The 27,367-nt window shown below is 41.4% G+C and overlaps 1 pseudogene; it reads right to left on the reverse strand.

The window, feature by feature from the left end:
* Positions 1-214: 214 nt before the first annotated feature.
* On the reverse strand, positions 215-20,009 carry LOC135515117 (protein mono-ADP-ribosyltransferase PARP12-like; annotated as a pseudogene).
* Positions 20,010-27,367: the final 7,358 nt, after the last annotated feature.

Below are 27,367 nucleotides of genomic sequence, written 5' to 3' on the forward strand. Positions count from 1 at the left end.
GTATGATGAGTGAGAAAGTGTGTGATAAGGTGTGCTCAGTGAAGATGAAGGGGATAGTGAGTGAGAGGTACTGCTGGCAGGGAGTGTGTGAGTAGTGGTTGTTGAACGGGTGTGAGCCAGAGATAGGGGGACAGTTAAAGGGGAAAGTACAGGAGACAGTGTGCTGGCTGAGAGAGTGAGTGTAGGAGTAGGGGTGGGGGGTTGGAGAGCCAGTCTACGAGAGGCTGTGCTGGCTGGGGTCGTGAGTGTAGGAGAGGGGGTACTGGCTGGAGTAGTGAATGTATAAGAGGGGGTGCTGGCTGGGGTAGTGAATGTATAAGAGGGGGTGCTGGCTGGGGTTGTGAATGTAGGAGAGGGGGTACTGGCTGGAGTTGTGAATGTATAAGAGGGGGTACTGGCTGGGGTAGTGAATGTATAGGGGGTACTGGCTGGGGTAGTGAATGGGGGTGCTGGCTGGGGTAGTGAATGTATAAGAGGGGGTACTGGCTGGGGTAGGGGTGTACTGGCTGGGGTTGTGAGTGTAGGAGAGAGGGGGTACTGGCTGGAGTAGTGCATGTATAAGAGGGGGTACTGGCTGGGGTAGTGAATGTATAAGAGGGGGTACTGGCTGGGGTAGTGAATGTATAAGAGGGGGTACTGGCTGGGGTAGTGAGCGTATAAGAAGGATAGGTTTGGCTGGGGTAGTGAGTGCTGGGGTACTGGCTGGGGTAGTGAGTGTATGAGAGGTTGTATTGGCTGGGGTAGTGAGTGTGTGAAAGGGGGTACTGGCTGGGGTAGTGAGCGTACGAGAGGGGGAACTGGCTGGGGTAGTGAGCGCGAGAGGGGGAACTAGCTGGGGTAGTGAGTGTGTGAGAGGGGGTACTGGCTGGGAGTGAGTGATTGGCTGGGGTAGTGTGAGAGGGGGTGCTGGCTGGGGTAGTGAGTGTGTGAGAGGGGATACTGGCTGGGTTAGTGAGCGTATGAGAGGGGGTATTGGCTGGGGTAGTGAGAGTACGAGAGGGGGTGCTGGCTGGGGTAGTGAGTGTGTGAGAGGGGATACTGGCTGGGGTAGTGAGCGTACGAAAGGGGGTACTGGCTGGGGTAGTGAGTGTGTGAGTGAGGTTTGCAAATGAGGGAGTGAAATCTGGGCCTAGGGTGGTATCCACCAATTGAGAACTTAGGGCTGGCTTTAAGAGGACTGGAGATTGACTGAATGTTAATGGGGTTTGGTCAGGTTTTGGGAGAAGCCGCGAGGCGGGAAGAGAACGGGTTGGATTAGAGGAAGTTGTGGCTGCAGTTTTAGATGGACGCAAAGTGGATGGAACTCTCTTCGATGTGGTAGCAGCAGCTGTGGCTTGAATCCGGTTGGATTTTAGGGTTAAGGAAGTGGATTGGATAGAGACTGTCTTGAGTGGAGCTGGAGCCAAAGAGGTCCAGTGCATGACGCCATCATCATATCTGATGAGGAACTCGGGGTACACCTGGTGCTTATCAAAAACCACATATATGGATGGGTTCAGGACATTGTCCACACAGCTGTCATAGAGAGTGGGGCTTCCCTCACCTTTTGGAGGGGGACGACGGAGCGCCGGATTACCCCGTGTGTAGTCACCAACAAGCACCTGACAAGCAAACATGGACCTCACTCCTGAGTGGCTGGTGAAGCTGTGTGAGTACTTGGCATCCCTGGCAAAGTAACTCCCTAAAACAAACAGAGAAGATCATCAGTAAAACAAAATGACTGACTATCATGAGATCATGACTGCTTCTAAAATCTGACAGTTGGTTAACATGAGGTACCTTCGCCATACACAGTTCCATTAGTTCCACACAGCCTCCAGTCAAAGTTATCTCTGCAAATGGCCTCTACGTGTTTTGGGTCCGTTCCGTGGAAGAGATGAAGCTCCTTGCTGCTTTTACCCCCATTGTTTTTCTTCATCAAATCTCTTTTCCTGAGAAAGAGGAAATGACCATTAGCTGCTGTTAAGAATACTATTTTTGGATGGTTATTCCCTATTGGAATTTGGCCTCCGGGTACCATATGTAAAGCCAGAGGTCACAGTAAAGCAGCTCTCAGTAACTGGTATCTGGGCCCCTAAGACATAAAATGGTCTATGGTTGTCTTTAAGCGATTAAGACGTTTCAAATGTATAGTCGATTCAACCCCAAGGTCTCCGCCTTGATTTAATGCTTTGGCAGTGAAAAAAGATAGGCAAGAGTATTTAGGTCAGCCCTCTCCTGGGAGGGGAGGGGGTGAGATTTGTTGAAGACCTCTTACATGAACATGTATGTCTATGTCTCTCTTGTCTAATAAACCTTTAAATATAGGAGATGTTCACCTCATATTTTGTGTATAGCATTTCTACACACCCTGACCATTTCTACACACCCATTTCTACACACCCTGACCATTTCTACACCCTGACCATTTCTACACACCCATTTCTACACACCCTGACCATTTCTACACACCCATTTCTACGCACCCTGACCATTTCTACACACCCTGACCATTTCTACACACCCTGACCATTTCTACACACCCATTTCTACATACCCTGACCATTTCTACACACCCATTTCTACACACCCATTTCTACACACCCTGACCATTTCTACACACCCATTTCTACACACCCTGACCATTTCTACACACCCATTTCTACACACCCTGACCATTTCTACACACCCTGACCATTTCTACACACCCATTTCTACACACCCTGACCATTTCTACACACCCTGACCATTTCTACACACCCTGACCATTTCTACACACCCTGACCATTTCTACACACCCTGACCATTTCTACACACCCATTTCTACACACCCTGACCATTTCTACACACTGACCATTTCTACACACCCATTTCTGACCATTTCTACACACCCTGACCATTTCTACACACCCATTTCTACACACCCTGACCATTTCTACACACCCATTTCTACACACCCTGACCATTTCTACACACCCATTTCTACACACCCTGACCATTTCTACACACCCATTTCTACATACCCTGACCATTTCTACATACCCTGACCATTTCTACACACCCATTTCTACACACCCTGACCATTTCTACACACCCATTTCTACACACCCTGACCATTTCTACACACCCTGACCATTTCTACACACCCATTTCTACACACCTTGACCATTTCTACACACCCAGACCATTTCTACACACCCTGACCATTTCTACACACCCAGACCATTTCTACACACCCTGACCATTTCTACACACCCATTTCTACACACCCTGACCATTTCTACACACCCTGACCATTTCTAAACACCCTGACCATTTCTACACACCCATTTCTACACACCCCGACCATTTTCTACACACCCTGACCATTTCTACACACCCATTTCTACACACCCTGACCATTTCTACACACCCATTTCTACACACCCTGACCATTTCTACACACCCTGACCATTTCTACATACCCTGACCATTTCTACACACCCATTTCTAAACACCCATTTCTACACACCCTGACCATTTCTACACACCCTGACCATTTCTACACACCCATTTCTACACACCCTGACCATTTCTACACACCCATTTCTACACACCCATTTCCACACACCCATTTCTACACACCCTGACCATTTCTACACACCCATTTCGACACACCCTGACCATTTCTACACACCCATTTCTACACACCCTGACCATTTCTACACACCCATTTCTACACACCCTGATTTCTACACACCTGATTTCTACACACCATTTCTACACCATTTCTACACACCTGACCATTTCTACACACCCATTTCTACACACCCTGACCATTTCTACACACCCTGACCATTTCTACACACCCATTTCTACACACCCTGACCATTTCTACACACCCATTTCTACACACCCTGACCATTTCTACACACCCTGGTTTTCAATTCCTGCTTCCCCATAATCTTGTTCAAGCCAGGGTTTACATAGTATTTTGGAAGTAACATGCTAGGATTGTGTGTGAGAGTTGATGTAAACATACCACTGGAAGACTTCCCAGAGGTCCCTGTTTTGGACCCTCTCGATGCTGGTGATCTGGAAGCCCCTCATGGTGTTGTTGAAAAGTCTCTGGACCTTCTGATAGTCCCTGTCAGAACTCAGAAGAGTGACTGTCTGCAGGAGGGGGAAAACAAAATGGTTGTCACAGCTGAAATCAAATGAAAGGAAATGATAGACTTCCCTGCAAGTCAAAGCAGTAGAATCCCATGTAAACAATTGACCTTGTATCCAATGTCAGGTATCGCAGACTTGTCCCAAGATCCAGGAACAGCTCTGAAATTCTGAGAGGGGTTGCGTGCTCCATTTCTCCTGAAATTACACATGAAAAATTATGTAAAAAAAAAAGAAATGGATTCATAACATACAGTGCCTTGCGAAAGTATTTGGCCCCCTTGAACTTTGCGACCTTTTGCCACATTTCAGGCTTCAAACATAAAGATATAAAACTGTATTTTTTTGTGAAGAATCAACAACAAGTGGGACACAATCATGAAGTGGATCGACATTTATTGGATATTTCAAACTTTTTTAACAAATCAAAAACTGAAAAATTGGGCGTGCAAAATTATTCAGCCCCTTTACTTTCAGTGCAGCAAACTCTCTCCAGAAGTTCAGTGAGGATCTCTGAATGATCCAATGTTGACCTAAATGACTAATGATGATAAATACAATCCACCTGTGTGTAATCAAGTCTCCGTATAAATGCACCTGCACTGTGATAGTTTCAGAGGTCCGTTAAAAGCGCAGAGAGCATCATGAAGAACAAGGAACACACCAGGTCCGAGAAACTGTATAAAAATACAGTTTTATATCTTTATGTTTGAAGCCTGAAATGTGGCAAAAGGTCGCAAAGTTCAAGGGGGCCGAATACTTTCGCAAGGCACTGTATACTCATTCTTAGTCCATTCCCATTCATATATTACCTGCTTCTTGCAGCTTGTGCGTCCACAGTTGAAACAAAGACTGGACGTCGTCTGACCATCCGTACAGTACCAAATATTTTGTTAAATTGAGTCATGTCTGTAATTACAATAATAACTATTTGAACCAGCATCCTTACAGTTACCGTTTGACATCTCTAACATCTTGACAACCTGCTGTCGATTTTAGTACTGTAATTTGAGGGGTGTACACTACCGGTCAAAAGTTTTAGAACACCAATTCATTCAAGGGTTTTTCTTTATTTTTACTATTTTTTTTACATTGTAGAATAATAGTGAAGACATCAAAACTATGAAATAACACATATGTAATCATGTAGTAACCACAAAAGTGTTAAACAAATCAAAATATATTTTATATTTGAGATTCCATCCTTTGCCTTTGATGACAGCTTTGCACACACTTGGCATTCCCTCAACCAGCTTCATGAGGTATTACCTGGAATTTCAATTAACGTGTGCCTTCTTAAAAGTTAATTTGTGGAATTTCTTTCCTTCTTAATGCGTTTGAGCCAATCAGTTGTGTTGTGACGAGGTATGAGTGGTATACAGAAGATAGCCTTATTTGGTAAAAGACCAAGTCCATATTATGGCAAGAGCAGCTCAAATTAGCTAAGAGAAATGACAGTACATCATTACTTTAAGACATGAAGGTCAGTCAATCCAGAAAATGTCAAGAACATTGAAAGTTTATTCAAGTGCAGCCGCAAAAACTATCAAGCGTTATGATGAAACTGGCTCTCATGGGGACTGCCACAGAAATGGATGACCCAGAGTTACCTCTGTTGCAGAGCATAAATTCTTTAGAGTTACCAGCCTCAGAAATTGCAGCCCAAATAAATGCTTCACAGAGTTCAAGTAACAGACACATCTCAGCATCAACTGTTCAGAGGAGACTGTGTGAATCAGGCCTTCATGGTCGAATTGCCTCAAAGAAATCCCTACTAAAGGACACCAATAATAATAAGAGACTTGCTTGGGCCAAGAAACAAGAGCAATGGACATTAGACCAGTGGAAATCTGTTCTTTGGTCTGGAGTCCAAATTGGAGATGTTTGGTTCCAACCGCCGTGTCTTTATGAGACGCGGTGTGGGTGAACGGATGATTTCTGCACGTGTATTTCCCACTGTAAAGCATGGATGAGGAGGTGTTATGGTGTGGGTGTGCTTTGCTAGTGACACTGTCTGTGATTATATTTTGAATTCAAGGCACAGTTAACCAACATGGCTAACACAGCATTCTGCAGCGATACGCCATCCCATCTAGTTTGGGCTTAGTGGGACTATCATTTGTTTTTCAACACGACAGTGACCCAAAACACACCTCCAGGATGTGTAAGGGCTATTTTATCAGGAAGGAGAGTGGTGGAGTGCTGGCCTCCACAATCCCCTGACCTCAACCAAATTGAGATGGTTTGGAATGAGTCGGACCTCAGAGTGAAGGAAAAGCAGCCAACAAGTGCTCAGCATATGTGGGAACCGCTTCAAGACTGTTGGATAAGCATTCCAGGTGAAGCTGGTTGAGCGAATTCCAAGAGTGTGCAAAGCTGTCATCAAGGCAAATAGTGGCTATTTGAATCACAAAATAAAATAGATAGATTTGTTTACAATTATTTGGGGTAGTACATGATTCCATATATGTTATTTCATAGTTTTAATGTCATCACTACTATTCTACAATGTAGAAAATAGTAAAAATAAAGAAAAACCTTGACTGAGAAGGTGTTCTAAAACTTTTGACCGGTAGTATATAAGAGTAGCCTTTTAAATTCTAACTGTAACTTGTGTTAAGCACTTATAACTCAAATATATTATTATTATTACTATTATTACAGAAGGATGCACATGAGAGCTGTTTTGCAAGAGTGTTGATGTGTGTTACCTCTGAAACTCAGCTCATAAGACTGCTGGCCTGCAGTGAACTTCACCACAGCACTTTGATCCTCCTGGAACCTTTTCTCAAGGTCTTCACTGGTGATGGACGACAATCTGTGCATCTCTTTCTGTGATTTATAGGAAAAAACTCTAATTCAAGGGGAACAACGTTTTACTATCTCTATTATTGTCCTCATAACACAGCAGCCTGTTTGAGTGTTTTACACCACTTACGATGGATGCGTACTGGATCCATTTGCCGTACTCGTCCTCCCAGAACCACGCCCACTCTGTGGTGAGTACGTATGTGGGCTTGGTCACAGAGGAAACTGTGGAGAGACGACGAACATCCCATAACCCGCGGCTCATGGAGTCGAAACGCACACCCTCAGCTCCCTCACTGTGAAGGCATAACAAATGTAAATGGTAAAAAAATGGTTAATGGTTCAAAAAAAACTTTTGCTAGTTAAAGGTAGACTCAGGGAAATGACGTTGCCACAAGCAGCACCGCAGATATTGAGTTGAGCGAGATGCAGGACAGTCACACAAGGTAATATATCTGCACATGTGCACGGGTTTGCTTCACGCTGTTACAATGTGGTAGCCATGGGACCAAAACAGCGGGGAAGTTGAGGCTTGCGCTCCAACGCTCTTAGTTGTTGCGGAAATTGCTGAGTCTATCCTTAAGTATGACATAACAACATACTGTACCTGTGTATCTTAGAAGGGTCACAGAAGTCTCTCTCGATGGCTTCGTTTTCTGGCAGAGCTGATCAAGTCTGTCCACGGTTCACTTCCCACTTGTAGGGCATTTTGAAGTGGACTCTCCAGCATTTCTCTGCAAGTCATACGTTTGCAGTGAGATGTGATATGTTGCTGAGTATCATTGTTGCACCTGGGTAACAGCCAGATTTGTCCCTGAATTATGGTTTCACAGGGTTTGTATTGTGTATCTACTGACAACCTTGAAAGTTATAGATAAACTCATATCCGGTCGGCTGCCATAGCTTCTTCCTGAGTAAAAATGGGGCAAAGCCCTTGCAACTGCCAAAGCAAACATAGGAAAGCTATTCTCTCTAGTCACTCTGCCTCCACACACAATATCTCCCTCGTTAAATGTACCTCCTTGTTTGCAGTCCTCCTTGACAAAGAACAGGCAGATCTCATTCCTCACTGTAAATAAACAAATTAACAAACAAACATTTAGTTACATGAAATCAAAGTTGGCAACAGGGTTGAGGTCAATTCCAGTTCACTCATGAAGTAAACCAAATTCCAATTCCACATTTTCCTCACTAGCTAGGTTTCCATCCAAACTATCTGCGCATTTTCCCACCAGAGACGTGTTTCCATCAAATTGACTTGTTGTGGATAAAAGGCTGTGCATGATGACATAGTGCACAGAAACATTACTTTTGCAGTTAAATTCCCATGTACTGAATACTTGTTTTTGCGTTATATAGCGAATGTGCCCACTCAGGTATTGGCACGTGCGCTCTAGCCACCAGCTCGCAGATACAGTTGTGGGTACAGTCTACATGATGAGATTATTCCGGACAAAAGCCTTTTCTCGCATAATAACTTACGTTATCCAGCATATTTTTATGTCAACATTTGGAAAGTTTACCAATATTTATTTTTTTCCCAGGCCTGTCATGACATTTTTCATCCAACATGTACAGTTGAAGTCGGAAGTTTAAATGCACCTTAGCCAAATACATTTAAACTCAGTTTTTCACAATTCCTGACATTTAATTTAAAAAGATTCCTGGTCTTAGGTCAGTTAGGATCACCACTTTATTTTAAGAATGTAAAATGTCAGAATAATAGTAGAGAGTGATTTATTTCAGCTTTTATTTCTTTCATCACATTCCCAGTGGGTCAGAAGTTTACATACACTCAATTAGTATTTGGTAGCATTACCTTTAAATTGTTTAATTTGGGTCAAACGTTTCGGGTAGCCTTCCACAAGCTTCCCACAATAAGTTGGCTGAATTCTGGCCCATTCCTCCTGGCAGAGCTGGTGTAACTGAGTCAGGTTTGTAGGCCTCCTTGCTCACACACGCATTTTCAGTTCTGCCCACAAATTGTCTATAGGATTGAGGTCAGGCCTTTGTGATGGCCACTCCAATACATTGACTTTGTTGTCCTTAAGCCATTTTTCCACAACTTTGGAAATATGCTTGGGGTTGTTGTCCATTTGGAAGACCCATTTGCGACCAAGCTTTAACTTCCTGACAGATGCGTTGAGATGTTGCTTCAATATACCCACATAATTTTCATACCTCATGATGCCATCTATTTTGTGAAGTGCACCAGTCCTTCCTGCAGCAAAGGACCCCACACCATGATGCTGCCACCTCCGTGCTTCACGGTTGGGAAGGTGTTCTACAGCTTGCAAGTCCCCCCTTTTCCCTCCAAACATAACGATGGTCATTATGACCAAACAGTGCTATTTTTGTTTCATCAGACCAGAGGACATTTTTCAAAAAAGTACGATCTTTGTCCCCATGTGCAAACCGTAGTCTGGCTTTTTTATGGCGGTTTTGGAGCAGTGGTTTCTTCCTAGCTGAGCGGCCTTTCAGGTTATGTCGATATAGGACTTGTTTTACTGTGGATATAGATACTTTTGTACCTGTTTCCTCCAGCATCTTCACAAGGTCCTTTGCTGTTGTTTTGGGATTGATTTGCACTTTTCACACCAAAGTACGTTCATCTCTAGGAGACAGAACGCGTCTCCTTTCTGAGCGGTATGATGGCTGCGTAGTCCAATGGTGTTTATACTTGCGTACTATTGGTTGTACAGATGAACGTCGTACCTTCAGGCATTTGGAAATTGCTCCCAAGGATGAACCAGACTTGTGGAGGTCTACAATTTTTTTCTGAGGTCTGGCTGATATCTTTTGATTTTCCCATGATGTCAAGTAAATAGGCATTGAGTTTGAAGGTAGGCCTTGAAATACATCCACAGGTACACCTCCAATTGACTCAAATTATGTCAATTAGCCTATTAGAAGCTTCTAAAGCCATGACATCATTTTCTGGAATTTTCTAAACTGTTTAAAGGCTCAGTCAACTTAGTGTATGTAAACTTCTGACCCACTGGAATTGTGATACAGTGAATTATAAGTGAAATAATCTTTCTGTAAACAATTATTAGAAAAATTAATTGTGTCATGCACAAAGTAGATGTCCTAACTGACTTGTCAAAACTATAGTTTGTTAACAAGAAATGTGTGGAGTGGCTGAAAAACGAGTTTTAATGACTCCAACCTAAGTGTATGTAAACTTCTGAATTCAACTGTACTTTACTCGCATAAAAAGGTTTCATGGAATCCTAGTTATTGAAAAGCATTTCAGAGAATTGGAATTTCATTGTACTTATTTAATTGACTGGTCTGGAATTTAAATAGAATTGACCACCAACCCTGACTGGCAAGCAAGTCCATAGACAAATACTAGTAAGGGTAAGGGTTTGCAGACGACTATGGTGGGGCAAAAAAGTATTTAGTCAGCCACCAATTGTGCAAGTTCTCCCACTTAAAAAGATTAGAGAGGCCTGTAATTTTCATCATAGGTCCACTTCAACTATGACAGACAAAATCCAGAAAATCACATTGTAGGATTTTTAATGAATTTATTTGCAAATTATGGTGGAAAATAAGTATTTGGTCAATAACAAAAGTTTATCTCAATACTTTGTTATATACCCTTTGTTGGCCATGACAGAGGTCAAACGTTTTCTGTAAGTCTTCACAAGGTTTTCACACACTGTTGCTAGTATTTTGGCCCATTCCTCAATGCAGATCTCCTTTAGAGCAGTGATGTTTTGGGGCTGTTGCTGGGCAACACGGACTTTCAACTCCCTCCAAAGATTTTCTATGGGGTTGAGATCTGGAGACTGGCTAGGCCACTCCAGGACCTTGAAATGCTTCTTACGAAGCCACTCCTTCGTTGCCCGGGCGGTGTGTTTGGGATCATTGTCATGCTGAAAGACCCAGCCACGTTTCATCTTCAATGCCCTTGCTGATGGAAGGAGGTTTTCACTCAAAGTCCCACGATACATGGCCCCATTCATTCTTTCCTTTACACTGATCAGTCGTCCTGGTCCCTTTGCAGAAAAACAGCCCCAAAGCATGATGTTTCCACCCCCATGCTTCACAGTAGGTATGGTGTTCTTTGGATGCAACTCAGCATTCTTTGTCCTCCAAACATGACGAGTTGAGTTTTTACCAAAAAGTTATATATTGGTTTCATCTGACCATATGACATTCTCCCAATCTTCTTCTGGATCATCCAAATGCTCTCTAGCAAACTTCAGACGGGCCTGGACATGTACTGGCTTAAGCAGGGGGACACGTCTGGCACTGCAGGATTTGAGTCCCTGGCGGCGTAGTGTGTTACTGATGGTAGGCTTTGTTACTTTGGTCCCAGCTCTCTGCAGGTCATTCACTAGGTCCCCCCGTGTGGTTCTGGGATTTTTGCTCACCGTTCTTGTAATCATTTTGACCCCACGGGGTGAGATCTTGCATGGAGCCCCAGATCGAGGGAGATTATCAGTGGTCTTGTATGTCTTCCATTTCCTAATAATTGCCCCACAGTTGATTTCTTCAAACCAAGCTGCTTACCTACTGCAGATTCAGTCTTCCCAGCCTGGTGCAGGTCTACAATTTTGTTTCTGGTGTCCTTTGACAGCTCTTTGGTCTTGGCCATAGTGGAGTTTGGAGTGTGACTGTTTGAGGTTGTGGACAGGTGTTTTTTATACTGATAACAAGTGGAGGACAGAGGAACCTCTTAAAGAAGAAGTTACAGGTCTGTGAGAGCCAGAAATCGTGCTTGTTTGTAGGTGACCAAATACTTATTTTCCACCATAATTAGCAAATAAATTCATTAAAAATCCTACAATGTGATTTTCTGGATTTTTCTTCTCATTGTGTCTGTCATAGTTGAAGTGTACCTATGATGAAAATTACAGGCCTCCCTCATCTTTTTAAGTGGGAGAACTTGCACAAAAGGTGACTGATTAAATACTTTTTGCCCCACTGTATTGTGACTGTTCTGAAACATTATTCCTCACTGAACACAACCCTGATGTGTGTTCCTGCAGCCGTCTACCTGTGTTTCTCTGAGGACAGCTCTGGGGCCTGTTGATAGAAGCAGCACTGCCGCCACCTTCACTTTTCATGGCCTGAATGTTTCGGTAGGTGGACAACATGGACACCATTAGATCGTTTGGCACTCCCCTCTGCTGCAGGGTCCTCAGTGGGTGGGGCTCAAAGAAGTCATGACACCTGTTGCAGTCGGCTGCCGAGGAACAGGTTCCTCTGATGTACCTGTCACACACGTGAAGTCTCCTGCACCCCTCCTGATCCGGGCAGTTGCCATATGGCATAGTGCCTTTGTTATAAGAGTTGCACACCTGAAAGAGTGAGTGACAAGGCTTTTAAAATACTTGTTTATGCAAGAAAGCATGAGATGAACACACAGAGCTATTGGGTAAATCCATTTAAATTCAATCACTTTTTGACAGAACCCCCATTAATTTGACAGAACATTCCATACATATTGACCCATTGTAGAAGTGCTACAGTTTTAAGACTTAATGCCAAAACATTCAAGAGATTAAAAAGAAAAAAATATGTTTTAAGTGAGAATAAAACAGCCTAATTCATACTCTTAGAACAGGTGCTTCCACAATAATGTGGTTTGTACCGCATACAAGGTAAAGCATTGGATTCTTCACCCACCACAGTAAGACATTATACCATTACGCTACCTTTTCATGCTTTAAAAAAAATCTAATTAAAGCAAGCTCTGCTTTTATACTTACAAGACCATCAGGCTTGATTTAACTGTTTTGTCTTGCAGCAATGTGGTGCATCCCTGTATTTTCTTAAACCTTTATTTTAGCAATACATGTCATTGAAAAAATAACATATTTTTTGGTCAATATGTGCCCAACAGGTGGTGGTCTGCATTCTTCATTTCTGTAACTGTTAGCTTAATACGTAACATTGACTCAGAACCACTTGTGTTTCAAACAGGGTCCTGTTTTATCAATTGCTGTGCTGATCAATGGACAGTTCATTACCGATGTCAAAATGTCAAAATAAGATGTAGCTTAAAGTTGTTTTGTACTTGTATTTATTTTTGCAGTAAAGATGGTTATGCAACGATAATACACTGTACAGTCCATTATCCCCCTGAAGAGGATGAATTCGGCTGTTTGAGAAGGTTTGAATCCTAAGCAATCTGCCTACACAGTTTGAAGTACAATACCAACATAGCTACTGTAGTAGGTCAAAGCTGTGTGCTGGAAAATCTTGGTAGAGCATAGGTGAAATAGGCATTGTGCTACTCATGTGAATTTCATTTATTTTTCAGCTTCAGACCAATGCCTATTCTCACTTAAAACGTAGTTTTTTGTTTTTAATTTCCATGTTTTTTCACCAGAAAGTGATTATTCACCATTATCATACAGCTTAACACATGCTCTCCTTGTGAACCCTCACAATGTTGTGCATTTTATTTATTGATAAGATCCCAGCTCATAATCCTACTGATCATTGCTCAAAGCAAATTGGTGAGAGCAAGGAAACAAAGACTGAAGCAAATATTTACTATGCGATTACACAATGTGGCTAGATGACTACAGGAGAGCAAAAAATGGATGACCTGTTCTTAATGGAAGGGTTCTGAATGATTCTCTCTCACCAAGGCGAGGTGTGACTGTGAATGTATCTTAGGCATCCACATTGGTGGAAGAGACGTGGGACACACCAAGGAGACAGCCCTGTTGCGTCAGATGTGAGCTGATTTGGAGGTAGTCATCTGGATATCTGACAACGGTGACCTACTCTGACATCCCACAGTGGAGGAGTTGGATGTTTCAGTGGGATGGGGAACATCAACAAGCGCATAGAGATGGCACAGCGCTTTGTCAACCAGCTGGTGTTTGCATTTCTCTGTGACAGGCGCATGCCCACAATCTGCCACTCTGCCATAAAGTACTGTATCCCTGGGCAGTACCTTAGGGATGGTGTGCATCTCACTGATCAGGGCAACGACCTCTTCTTTGAGAGTCTGAGAGTTGGGGTCGTATCCACAAAGCATCTCAGGGTAGACAATTGTCCATAAATGCTGAGCATAGAGACAATAAAAAAGCTATGCAAGAAGCATCTTTAGTCTCAAGGATCACACCTAGGACGACAGATGTTCAGGACACGTCATGAACTGTCCCAACCAGATAAGAGTTACCAGCAGGTGTCTTGATATAGAAAAAGGCAGTGAGTCAGTGGATCCGGCACCATAGACAGTTAATTGATTTGGAGTTGAAAGAATGTTTTGGTATTTCTATATGATCAACCCATAAATAATCTAGACCTACATGCAACAGTACCTCTTGCGCTTTTGACAATGATTTTACATGAGGCCTAATTCACATGATATATGCCTACCACTAGGCTAATAAATAATCACATTTTTCTTTTGATTATTTCATTAACCTACATGTTATTTCAAGCAGAATGTCACATTGTTAATAAAGTTACCTAAAAATTGGTCATGCCTATAAGTGGGCAATTGAAAGCATTTAATTGTGTTCAGTAAAAATTATAGACCTTTCAAATGTTTATGCAACATTATTGGCAAGTAATGACTGTGCCAAAGCGATTTAGAGTTGTTTAACGGGAGTGTAGAGCATGTGGCTATAACGGTAATACTATACAAATGCAGTTTTTAAACCATTATACTGTATGAATCAGTGCAAAATGCCTTTCACATTATTCGAAATATCTAAATTGGTAATAAAAATACAAATAAACAATGCACGCCAACATATTAGGCAGGAATTAGAGTGAAAATGTCAGGTGAAAATTGTATCAAACATTTTACCATTGCAACATTTGCTGTACAGTCATATTGGCCGTGGTTGTCTGAAGTGTGCTATAAATTTCACCGCTGGCGATGCCTCATCGCCATTGGTTTTTCCCATAGCCGCGGGAAGTAGGGGTGCTGCGCATGAAATATCATAATAAATAAATAAATAAAAAACCATAATAATAAAAAAAATCAAGACATTTGAATTTAAAAAAATAAAAAGCCCAATTTGGGCCTTTACTAGTCCTGACCGATATAGCCATCTGTAGCGATTTTTATCAATTGCAATCTGAGCCAGGTGTGCATGATTTGAAAGCTTGTTCTATTGCCAACAAGACTAGCTAAATTATAAAATATGATATTACAGTGTCAGGCTTTTCACTTTTTGCAGTTCAGGAAACCGATTGTAATTTTGGTGCACATAGAAAAGGATTCATGAATACATTCACGTGCCTGTGCAGCAGCAAAATACATCCACAGTGGACAAACATAGGCTTATTCTGTTCAGGGTATGATGCCATGTCATATTGTAACTGTACAAACAGTGATCATAAACGTTGACACTGTATATGATATGAGTTTTATGATAAGAAAATGTGAAGTGCACATTTGGACAGGTATTTGGCTTGCTTGTATGACATCAAAGCAGCATTTATTATAATCCTCAACGTCTCATATTTCAAGATATTGTACATTGAGTCCTCTTACTTAACAGCATTTCTCTCACTCAGTCAACAGAACATTTACAAAAGTTGCTCAATTAGCGGGAAGGATGGGGGCAACTTCATGTCGCGCGTTAGAACGTCTGTCAGTCAAAACCCATACAGCGCTGTGAAGCACAGAGCCTGAGGTCTGACGACATGTACAGCATCTTACTGTACAGCCACTGCGTTCCAATTTATGCTTGCCCAAATCAACCTGTATACAGGTACGAGTGTAAAGGGTTAACATTTTTTACAACAATTATAAAAAATATAAAAAACATATTTGCATATGTAGTAGCTTAGACCCTATTTTAGATCATGTAAAGTTGCCCGCTATCTGTTGAGACACAACATGCTTTAGAATACTGAGTGGGTGTCATGTTTTGGCTGATAAAAGTACTAAAATGGGAATACAATTGAAATGTCTACTTTCTTACCAGAAAGATTATTGGAGGTGTACATATCAGATAACGTTGACTTGAAATGGAAAATCTGTGGTTTTAAATTATGTTGTCAATCCTCCAATAATGTCCAATCAATTGAATTTACCACATGTGGACTCCAATGAAGTTGAAGAAACATCTCAGGGATGATCAATGGAAACAGGATGCACCTGAGCTCAATTTCGAGTCTCAAAGCAAAGGGTTTGAACACTTATGTAAATGAGGTATCTGTTTTTTTATTTATTTTTTATAGATTTGCAAAAAAAATAAAAAAATACTGTTTTCGCTTTGTCATTATGGGGTATTGTGTGTGGATTGATGAGGGGGGGGGAAATATTTGATCCATTTAAAACTTCTTCAGGATCGGTGTCCCGTCCAAGGGACGGTTGAGCTAACGTAGGCTAACGCGATTAGCATGAGGTTGTAAGAAACAAAACAAAATCCCAGGACAAAGACATATCTGATATGGGCAGAAAGCTTCAATTCTTGTTAATCTAACTGCACTGTCCAATTTACAGTAGCTATTAGAGTGAAAGAATAGCATGCAATTGTTTGAGGAGAGTGCACAATTCTGAACTTTAAAATGTATCAATAAACCAATTAGGCACATTTGGGCAGTCTTGATACAACATTTTGAATAGATATGCAATAGTCCATTGGATCGCTCTAAAGCTTTGCACATACAGTCTAAATTGCGCCTGGGCTAGAATAATTAATTATGCCCTTTCTCTTGCATTTCAAAGATGATGGTATAAAAAAATACAAAACAAACATTTTTATACTGATAACAATACTGATAACAAGTGGAGGACAGAGGAACCTCTTAAAGAAGAAGTTACAGGTCTGTGAGAGCCAGAAATCTTGCTTGTTTGTAGGTGACCAAATACTTATTTTCCACCATAACATTTTTTTTCCCTTTGTATTATGTTTTACCAGATCTAATGTGTTATATTCTCATACATTCCTTTCACATTTCCACAACCTTCAAAGTGTTTCCATTCAAATGGTATCAACAATGTGCATATCCTTGCTTCAGGGCCTGAGCTACAGGCAGGTAGATTTGGGTATGTCATTTTAGGCAAAAATTGAAAAAAAGGGGCGGAATAAGGCTGTAATGTAACAAAATGTGGAAAGAGGGAATGGGTCTGAATACTTTCTGAATGTACTGTAAATGTATAATTCCTGTGCAATTTATATCTATAAGCTACATTGAGGTTTTTCTTGAATGACAAGCGACACGCCTGGTTGAAACCTGGCACTATCCCTATGGTGAAGCACAGTGGTGGCAGCAGCATGCTGTGGGGATGTTTTTCAGCGGCAGGGACTGGGAGACTAGTCGGGATCAAGGAAAATATGAATGGAGCAATGTACAGAGTGATCCTTGATGATAGCCTGCTCATGACCTCGGACTGGAGCAAAGGTTCACCTTCCAACAGGAAAACGACTCTAAGCACACAGCCAAGACAACGCTGGAGTGGCTTCAGGATAAGTCTCTGAATGTCCTTGAGTGGCTCAGCAAGAGCCCGGACTTGAACCCAATCGAACAACTCTGGAGAGACCTGAAAATAGCTGTGTAGCAACGCTCCCCATCCAACCTGACAGAGCTTGAGAGGATCTGAAGAGAAGAATGGGAGATACACCCCAAATACAGGTGGGCCAAGCTTGTAGTGTCATACCTAAGAAGACTCAAGGCTGTAATCACTGCCAAAGGTGCTTCAACAAAGTATTGAGTAAAGGGTCTGAACACTTATGTAAATGTGATATTTCCGTTTTTTTATATTTTTTTGATTTGCAACATTTTCTAAAAACCTGTTTTTGCTTTGTCATAATGGGGTATTTAAAAACAAAAACAATTTTGGAATAAGGCTGTAACGTATCAAAATGTGGGAAAAGTAAATATGTTTTGATTCAAATCATAGGCCTATTATATTGAATGTAGGCTACCTGTTCTGCATGTGTTCACGTGTGTAAAATTGTCTCGGGTGACAGGGTAGGCTACCGGCAGTGCTGTGGGCCTACTGGAGGGTAAATGCAAGTAAACGCCATTTACCCACCTTTTTCAGAAAAATGCATTGAAAGTATAGGGAGCGTTACTTTTTTCACCGTGACCGGCAATCAGAGTTCACCCACCTATTTTTTACCACTACATCACTGGCTACCGGTAGGCATATTAGAAGTTTATGGTAATTCACATTGTAGCCTAGTCTAGTAAAGTTGACTGTGTGTGTTAGGGTGACCATCCCAGTTTTCCAGTTTCAGACCCATTTCAGGTGTTAACCCCCATTTCAGGCTACAAAAAAGGTACATTTGTCAGTTAATGTAGGCTAACGAATGGTAATCCCTGAATGTCATGAAACACTTTTTGGTGTTTTGTAACAGATGTCTATTTCCATTCATCAAATGGCACGAGTATACATGAAGTTTGGATGCTGGAATTATTTTGGAGTGGACGAACATGCACAGGTAGCCTACTGTTCAAGTCCAGAAGATCACTTTCTGACCACTTCTTCCATGGGCAAACATATGGAAAGTGTTATTTACATAAAATGGGATTCTGTCAAAGAGTAATTGAATTCAAATGGATTTTAATATGTGCAGACAGCATCTCTTCATCAGTCACACACACATGGCAGGTTATATCCTTTTGGGGCCTCTAAGAGCGATTCGGTTGCCCCCTGACACATTTTGCCATGATTTATACCTTGTTAATGATATCAGAGTGAGAGTAACTAACAACATCAATGGGGTCCCTCCGGAGGTCAGCGGCCCTGGGCATGTGTACTGCATGCCAAGTTGGTTTTAAGCAATGACTACTACAAGTTTAGATAGCTGGATAAACTAACGTACCAATCTCAAAATGGTTAGCTGACATGACTAATTGAGTGACTGGCAATGACTGACCTAATAAGAGAAAAATTGCTGATACACAAACAAATTTTGAAATTGCACCTTGTGTATTACACTATTCTAACTCTCAACAATAAATTGAGACCCGATAGATTCCCCCACCCCCTTGCTTATGTCGCTTATGCCTGGAGCTGGACCTGCACTCACGCACACGCACACACACACACACACACACACACACACACACACACACACACACACACACACACACACACACATTCCACTGATCCACATCAGCACTTAGAGGTAAACGGTTGGCTCTTACCTGTGGAAGGAGGGAGTTGTCATTCTGTAATAATAGCTGCCGGAGTTCCTGTCTACTCAGCGTCTCAAGTTTATGCTCTCTCAAAACGATGGAGTTGTGTTCGGAGTGAAGGTCATGGCCAAAGTGGCATGTCCGTCTGGGAGTCAATGTGTTAATAAACAGGTCAATAAACATGCAAGGCACAATTCAGTTGGCTGAATTAATTCAACATCTAAACCCCATTGAATCTTTCAACACTATTGCAGTTTCAAGTTTTGGCCTGAAATACCTCAAATGTAATAATAGTTGCAATGATACATTTAATGTGTAGGCACGCAGTCTAACATTGTGCGAGTTCGTTTTGCATGGCCTGGTGCCCCGGATGAGTTTAACCAGGCCATGCAAAACAAACTGTCCTACTTTAAGACTTCTCTGGTCTTATCGTTGCGTTTAGACAGGCAGCACAATTCTGATATTTTTTCAATAATTGGTCCTCTGTCCAATCACATCAGCTCTAAAAAAGATAAGATTATGGAAACAAGTTCAGAATTGGATTGCCTGTTTAAACGCAGTTTATTTAGCCCATATCGTATAAAACATATTTTATGCTTACCTTCCGATACTATTCTTGCAGTCCCCAAATAGATACAATTTACATAGATGTAAATCATTGCAGCCATCACATTGCTGAGCCTTGCAGCGTCTAACTTTCGTTTTCGCAAAAATGCGTTCATTTCCATTACACACTGCTATAGAACATAAATCGTTTTCAACAAGTTTATCAAGAGCGCAGATCCTATCTGCCCCACACCCAATATCTGCCAGATCTGCATAGTTCAATGATCCCTGATGATTGCAAATGACTTTTAATAACAATTGTTGAGCCATCTCACAATGACTTACGCGACAGTTTTTCCTGGTTTAGGACATCGAACCACAGGATACCACTACATCAAAGACAGTACAGTATGAAGATAGGCTAAAACTGCCCCTCCAATAGAAATCCCAGATCACACTGGGCGATGTCATGACGACTTTGTCTAGCAAAGCGCATGCGTAGAAGTATGTTGTTGCGTTTCACGACAAACTGCGCATGTGCGGGCTGTCAAATCAAAGGCATTCCTTCCAAATAAAGTAGTTTTGACGAAAATGAAAAGGTGTCAGTTTGTCGATTTCAGGAGGTCGGAGTAAAAACATGTTAAAATACTTAAGACATTGTATGGAATCTAGGTTGTGTCTTTAGATTTCGAGAAAATGAACAACTCAGGAATTTAGTCCAACCTTTCTCTCATTAAATTCTCAAATCCCTAACCCGGCGTGGTCTGTTTCGCAAGCGTTCCTGGAAGTCTGGCAATGTTGATGTGGCTACACTCTTCCTCATCAGTTGTGATGAAAGAAAAACGAAATTTAGTGAAAAAGACCAAAGCAACGACAGTAAATACAGTATCACAGTTTATACACAGTTTATACCCCTGCAACTTCTGTCAGCTGCTATGTGGCAAGTTGTGCAGAAAGGACTTGTCATGCATTATGGGATGTTGGAGGAATTTGTCACCTCTGTGACAGAGATGGTTCCAGAGCTGCTGAGTTACCGGCAGAGGGCCCAACTCATCCTGGGACTGAGAGCCAGGGTTAGCTTCTCTGTTGAGAAGTGTGTGTGTGTGTGCATGTGTGTCTGCACATGGATTTGTTTAGTGACTGAAATTTAGTTTATTTTTGTACATTTAACAACTGTATTAGTTCCCTCCAATCTGTCTAACAGTGGTTGATAGTTGAACCAGTAAACCAGTAGTGCACTGGTGCCAATGATAGTGTTGAAATACTTTTTTTGTGTCCATAGCTGGTTCTGGAGTTGTGTCGTGGTGATCACCAAGTCAACCCTGAGACCATCCAGCCCCACCTGGACAGAATCAAAGCTTCCATCACTACACCCAGGGACCACTGTGTGGGTGATTTTATTATGCACATTAACCCACAGATGGCTGTTGGCACCTTAATTGGGGAGAACAGGAACATAGTAATGTCTGCAACGGCATAAACTGAATGGCATCAAACACATGATTTCCATGTGTTTGATGCCATTCCATTCACTCCATTCCAGCCATTATTATGAGCTGTTCTCCCCTCAGCGTCCTCCTGTGCAAAAAAATTAATGTAATCAATAGGAAGAAAGAATACAGCATGTATTGTATTAAACTTGAACCTACCACTGCTAATGCACACCCGTGATGACTAAGGGCACTTTCTCAGGTGGTGTCATGGCTTGATGGGGCCTCCTCAGTTCTGGATGAGTGTTTGCAATCTGCGACTCTGCCAGAGGAGATGAAGGCTTTAATTGAACATCACAGAAATCTTGGACACATTGATGTAAAAGGTAAGGCTGGTTCAGTGGATAATTATGACTGATGTGTCATCATCTTTGCTTTGATTGTTAGAATTATAAATGTATTATTTGACTAGCAAACGGGTGAGAAGTCGCAGTGATTTACTAAGCCTCTCATTCTCGATTTCTCTCAGACACTTGGTCTTTACCTATGGACGACTGCATCCTCTCCTCTCTGTCCTTCCCTCCATTCATGAAACTGGGGACTACTGCTGACAAACATACTCAAATACACTCTGATCACCTGCAAGAGGCCACACCAATCTCAAACCATCCAAATAAAGAAGAGATTATTGAGATTCCCATTGACCAGCCAAATCTGGGGACTGGTAAGAGGAGGATATCTGAGAGAACAAGACAGAAGCGAAATGAACAGAGGGACAGAATTGAAACGGATGAAATTGTGAAGGAGGGAACGTCATTTTCAGCCAATGAGAGTAGGAGAGGGCAGACTGTCCTGGAAGAGGAAAATGAGCAACAGTTCAGAGGTTCCCCAGAAACGGCAAGCAGATTCACCTCTGTTTCAGTAAGAACTGATATTGAAGTAGCTCATTTTGGTTTGTCTCCCAGCATGCCTTTGAAGTCATTGTGTTTTTTTGTGGGGGATTTTAAATCTGCTTTATGTGAATTTCTGTGTTCCTCTTTTACAGGGATTCTCCAGTGAATATTGAATATTTTAGTGAATCTCCTCTCATCTCGATGTGGGGAGAATACACAGGTGTGAAATCTCTGTTCATTATGAATACATTTTAAATACAGTACATGGTAAAAGAAAATGCATGACAGTTTTACTTACCCTTTTGTGTCAAGAACCCATGACGACTGACACCAAAGTCCCTTGGTCGGGTGATGAGACTCTAAACCTCATAGACATTTGGGGAAAAGACTCTGTGCAGCGAGTTCTGAAAGGTTGTGTCAAAAATCGCCACGTGTTCACTCTCATTTCCAAAAACATGTCTGAGAGAGGCTACATGAGAACTGTAGAGCAGTGTCAGACCAGGATCAAACGATTGAAGAACAGCTTTCGTCAGGCTCTCCAGCAGAATTGAGTACACTACAGAAGAACACTTGCTATATATATATATATATATATATATATATATATATATATATATATATATATACACATACATACATACATACATACATACATACATACATACATACATACATACATACATACACTATATATATATAGTGTGTGTATATATACAGTGGGGCAAAAAAGTACTTAGTCAGCCACCAATTGTGCAAGTTCTCCCACTTAAAAAGATGAGAGAGGCCTGTAATTTTCATCATAGGTACACTTCAACTATGACAGACACAATGAGAAAAAAAATCCAGAAAATCACATTGTAGGATTTTTAATTTTAATTTATTTGCAAATTATGGTGGAAAATAAGTATTTGGTCCCCTACAAACAAGCAAGATTTCTGGCTCTCACAGACCTGTAACTTCTTATTTAAGAGGCTCCTCTGTCCTCCACTCGTTACCTGTATTAATAGCACCTGTTTGAACTTGTTATCAGTATAGAATACACCTGTCCACAACCTCAAACAGTCACACTCCAAACTCCACTATGGCCAAGACCAAAGAGCTGTCAAAGGACACCAGAAACAAAATTGTAGACCTGCACCAGGCTGGGAAGACTGAATCTGCAACAGGTAAGCAGCTTGGTTTGAAGAAATCAACGGTGGGAACAATTATTAAGAAATGGAAGACATACAAGACCACTGATAATCTCCCTCGATCTGGGGCTCCACGCAAGATCTCACCCCGTGGGGTCAAAATGTTTACAAGAAAGGTGAGCAAAAATCCCAGAACCACACAGGAGAGACCTAGTGAATGACCTGCAGAGAACTGGGACCAAAGTAACAAAGCCTACCATCAGTAACACACTACGCCGCCAGGGACTCAAATCCTGCAGTGCCAGACGTGTCCCCCTGCTTAAGCCAGTACATGTCCAGGCCCATCTGAAGTTTGCTAGAGAGCATTTGGATGATCCAGAAGAAGATTGGGAGCATGTCATATGGTCAGATGAAACCAAAATATAACATATGGTAAAAACTCAACTCTTAGTGTTTGGAGGACAAAGAATGCTGAGTTGCATCCAAAGAACACCAGACCTACTGTGAAGCATGGGGGTGGAAACATCATGCTTTGGGGCTGTTTTTCTGCAAAGGGACCAGGACGACTGATCCGTGTAAAGGAAAGAATAAATGGGGCCATGTATCGTGAGATTTTGAGTGAAAACCTCCTTCCATCAGCAAGGGCATTGAAGATGAAACGTGGCTGGGTCTTTCAGCATGACGATGATCCCAAACACACCGCCCTAGGCAACGAAGGAGTGGCTTCGTAAGAAGCATTTCAAGGTCCTGGAGTGGCCTAGCCAGTCTCCAGATCTCAACCCCATAGAAAATCTTTGGAGGGAGTTGAAAGTCCGTGTTGCCCAGCAACAGCCCCAAAAGATCACTGCTCTGGAGGAGATCTGCATGGATGAATGGGCCAAAATACCAGCAACAGTGTGTGAAAACCTTGTGAAGACTTACAGAAAACGTTTGACCTCTGTCATTGCCAACAAGGGTATATAACAAAGTATTGAGAAACTTTTGTGATTGACCAAATACTTATTTTCCACCATAATTTGCAAATAAATTCATTAAAAATCCTACAATATGATTTTCTGGATTTTTTTCTAATTTTGGCTGTCATAGTTGAAGTGTACCTATGATGAAAATTACAGGCCTCTCTCATCTTTTTAAGTGGGAGAACTTGCACAATTGGTGGCTGACTAAATACTTTTTTGCCCCACTGTATATATATATATATATTGTAACGGTTTTCTGTAGGCGAAGGAGAGTCGAACCAAAATGCAGCGTGTCGATTGCGATCCATGTTTGATGAAACAACGTAAAACACGAATCAATACAAATACTACAAAACAAAAAGAACGTAACGAAAACCGAAACAGCCTAAGCTAGTGTAAACTAACATAAAGACAGGAACAAGGACACTAAGGACAATCACCCACAAAACACACAAAGAATATGGCTGCCTAAATATGGTTCCCAATCAGAGACAATGATAATCACCTGACTCTGATTGAGAACCGCCTCAGGCAGCCATAGACTAACGCTAGACATCCCACAAAACCCCAAGACAAAAACACACCACAATAACCCATGTCACACCCTGGCCTGACCGAATAAATGAAGAATAAACATATTTCGACCAGGGCGTGACATATATGTGTATATATATATATATATATATATATAAATATACAGTGCCTTGCGAAAGTATTCGGCCCCCTTGAAATTTGCGACCTTTTGCCACATTTCATACTTCTAACATAAAGATATAAAACTGTATTTTTTTGTGAAGAATCAACAACAAGTGGGACACAATCATGAAGTGGAACGACATTTATTGGATATTTTAAACTTTTTTAACAAATCAAAAACTGAAAAATTGGGCTTGCAAAATTATCCAGCCCCCTTAAATTAATACTTTGTAGCGCCACCTTTTGCTGCGATTAAGTGTAATGGACTATCTGAATGCATTTCTGTCATGTATAGAACTTAACCTTTCAATGGGATTGGCTTGAGTGAATCCTTTAACGAGAATTGGTCAAAACCACATGACATTCTGGACATCTTGATTTTGCATTAAGATTTGCAAAACAATAGGCTTGCTATTATGCGTATATTTGTGTATTTTATGCACATTGGTGTTTAAGCAATCTTTGTGCTTTTAGTTTCAAGTGAACTCATTTAGATTTTAATTCCTTTGCCTGACTGTTATGCTACTGTATAATCTCTGTTACTGTGGGATATCTTTCTCTCAGTGGGTTTTTATCTATCTACGTTCACCGAAACGCTGTGGTTTCTGTTGTTACCAGCTCTAACCACTGGGGGAGACAAACAATCCTATTTTATCCTCAACAGATTGTCTGGAGCCCCATAGTAAGTAGCCACTAGAATTCTGGAAGCACAAGCACCTACTTTTTGCTTAATCATATGTTATTTTTTAGATACCACGGTGAGATAGCCGTTGAAACAAATCCTGTTCTCAGCATTGATGGTGTTGGTTGTTGCTCGGATTACCATTTGCATAGAGAGGACACGTTGCATTTGCAGTGCATACTTCAGTGGTCTGGGAGTGTTCATATCCCTGTGAGTTGAACACTTCATGGCTGAGAGCTGTCCTTCATGACAACAGAACCCACAACAACCATGACTTTTATCACCATCTTCATCTGGACACTGGCCCTCTGCTTCCAAGGTTACAATGTTAAGATTTGTTTTTCATTTTGTCGAAACAAATCATTAAAGAAACAGAAAGGAATAATATATGGCTTTAATATGTATATTCAGAACCACTTATTACAATATGTATTTAATAATTCATTGTGTTTTTAATACATTTTTCAGAATCAGTACACTAACTCAGACTCCTGCTGTGAAAGCTGTTCTCCCAGGACAGTCAGTCTCTCTGAACTGTAAAAGCAGCAGTAATGTGTATAACAATAACTATCTAGCCTGGTATCAACAGAAACCTGGAGGAGCTCCTAAACTCCTTATTTACTATACTACAACACTTCAGTCTGGGACTCCATCTAGATTCAGTGGTAGTGGATCTGGGAGTGACTTCATTCTGACCATCAGTGGAGTCCAGGCTGAAGATGCAGGAGATTACTACTGTCAGAGTTACCACAGTGGTCCAGTGTTCACACAGTGATACAGAGCCGTGACAAAAACCTCTCTGTCAGACTACAGTGACTGCACTGCTACAGTTGGGACCACTGCAGGTGCTGAGAGGGACGAGACAGTGACATGGAACACTAATCAGCAGGAGACATTAACTCTGGCATGTGACAATATTAGAAAGTGATGATTCAGATCAAAATGTTATCTGACATCATCATCACTATACTGATTAAATGATCATGATCACTATTTGTCCTAACACATAAGTGCACCTATAAAATAAAGAGTTGTGGGGCTCAGACATGACACACGTCAGTAACTGTCAATGGCTGTCTTTAGTAATACCCATCTTATATGTCATCTATTACATGTGTTAGTCATTGTAAGAAAGTCCCCCTCCTTGAATACACCATAGAGGTCACAGTAAATATAGTCCACCCACTCACATCTGGCCCAGTCCAGGCAGTGAAACTGGGAGTGAAACAGTTGTACATAGACATGACTGGGTGGTTCTGCTTGTCCCATAATAGAGCAGCACTGTCACCAGACGTTTGCTCTATTCCCAGGGGTTTAGAGGTTAAGATGACATGTGGACATATAATGGAGAAGTGTACACCCCACACTGTTAAACTTAGAATTGAATAAAATCATATTAGGAATTAAACGTTTGAAATACACAGAATGAAATATCACTAATTATTCTCACTGGTGTTGTTGCTACAGTATAACAAGATCATATTTTTTAAGGGGTGGATCAGCTTTAATATTGCGCATAGATTGTTGCTTCCATCAATGTAATTGTCTGCATTATTTCCAATCTCCCATATACTTTTGGAGTAAATATATATCCATACATCTACAGTGCCTTGCGAAAGTATTCGGCCCCCTTGAACTTTGCGACCTTTTGCCACATTTCAGGCTTCAAACATAAAGATATAAGACTGTATTTTTTTGTGAAGAATCAACAACAAGTGGGACACAATCATGAAGTGGAACAACATTTATTGGATATTTCAAACTTTAACAAATCAAAAACTGAAAAATTGGGCGTGCAAAATTATTCAGCCCCTTTACTTTCAGTGCAGCAAACTCTCTCCAGAAGTTCAGTGAGGATCTCTGAATGATCCAATGTTGACCGAAATGACTAATGATGATAAATACAATCCACCTGTGTGTAATCAAGTCTCCGTATAAATGCACCTGCACTGTGATAGTCTCAGAGGTCCGTTAAAAGCGCAGAGAGCATCATGAAGAACAAGGAACACAC

This window comes from Oncorhynchus masou, chromosome 26, assembly GCF_036934945.1.
Source record: "Oncorhynchus masou masou isolate Uvic2021 chromosome 26, UVic_Omas_1.1, whole genome shotgun sequence".
In the NCBI taxonomy this organism is placed as follows: Eukaryota; Metazoa; Chordata; class Actinopteri; order Salmoniformes; family Salmonidae; genus Oncorhynchus; species Oncorhynchus masou.